The following is a 913-nucleotide window of genomic DNA, read 5'->3' on the forward strand; positions in this document are numbered from 1 at the left end:
AACAGAACAAACTGTTTGATTCCGGCTTTATTGGGAGCTGTATCACAGCTAATGCATGTAAAGCCTTCAGTATGCGATAGTGAGAGTTCAGTTATGCCAGGGAGTGGGAGTGAAGACAACTGAACTGAAATTTAGTAAATTCATATTTAAATAGAGTGTAAATCATCAAAGTGTTCTGTCACTTAAAATTTATTACAACACTACCAGGAGTGGGGATTGAACCCACGTGGACATTTGTCCATTAGATCTTAAGTTTAACGCCTTAACCACTCGGCCATCCTGGTCTACAGCAATATGCTTTTCAGTTGTTTAACATTTAAATATGATTCAACAATTAAAAAAAATTAAACCACGAAACCTCTTAGAGTTGTGAGAATACTTCCTTTGTGTATAAAATACATTGTGAATGCTTTCTCAGCCTTTACTTTTTCGTTTTTATGACATTTTTTTGACCGAGCACGAATATTCTTTTGTCCATATCTTCACAATGGAAGCACAGAACGCCGTCAAACCAAATGCATTTTAAAGACCAAGACTTGTGGATATTTCCACAGCCTCTACATCAAACTATCAGTGGGCTAATTATCTTTTTTTAAACCTCCGGTTTTTCATCGATGCGTAATTACGCACTTACTGGAACCCGGAGGACCGCTGTGTACAGACGTTCACAACCTGAGAAATACTGTTCAATACGGCTTCGTGCGAATAACCCGTATATGACCATAGGAAGCAGAACAGTGCAGTCTCCAATTACCCAGACTGTAAGCACGGGAATAAAGCTTTGTTTGATTTCTGAAACCCTTCCTTTACGCCCTGTTTTTATTCAGGTAAGGGTCAACTATAGTGACAATACTACTGACAGCAGGAAGATTAAAATATTCTTAACTCAGCAGCTTATTAAAAACAGCTCCCA

General features: G+C 38.2%; 1 non-coding gene across 1 annotated transcript; it reads right to left on the reverse strand.

Moving 5' to 3' along the window:
* Positions 1–201: 201 nt before the first annotated feature.
* On the reverse strand, positions 202–284 carry trnal-uaa (transfer RNA leucine (anticodon UAA)). Its single transcript has one exon. It is a non-coding gene; the product is annotated as a tRNA-Leu (tRNA).
* Positions 285–913: the final 629 nt, after the last annotated feature.

Source organism: Lepisosteus oculatus, chromosome 14 (assembly GCF_040954835.1).
Source record: "Lepisosteus oculatus isolate fLepOcu1 chromosome 14, fLepOcu1.hap2, whole genome shotgun sequence".
Lineage (NCBI taxonomy): Eukaryota > Metazoa > Chordata > Actinopteri > Semionotiformes > Lepisosteidae > Lepisosteus > Lepisosteus oculatus.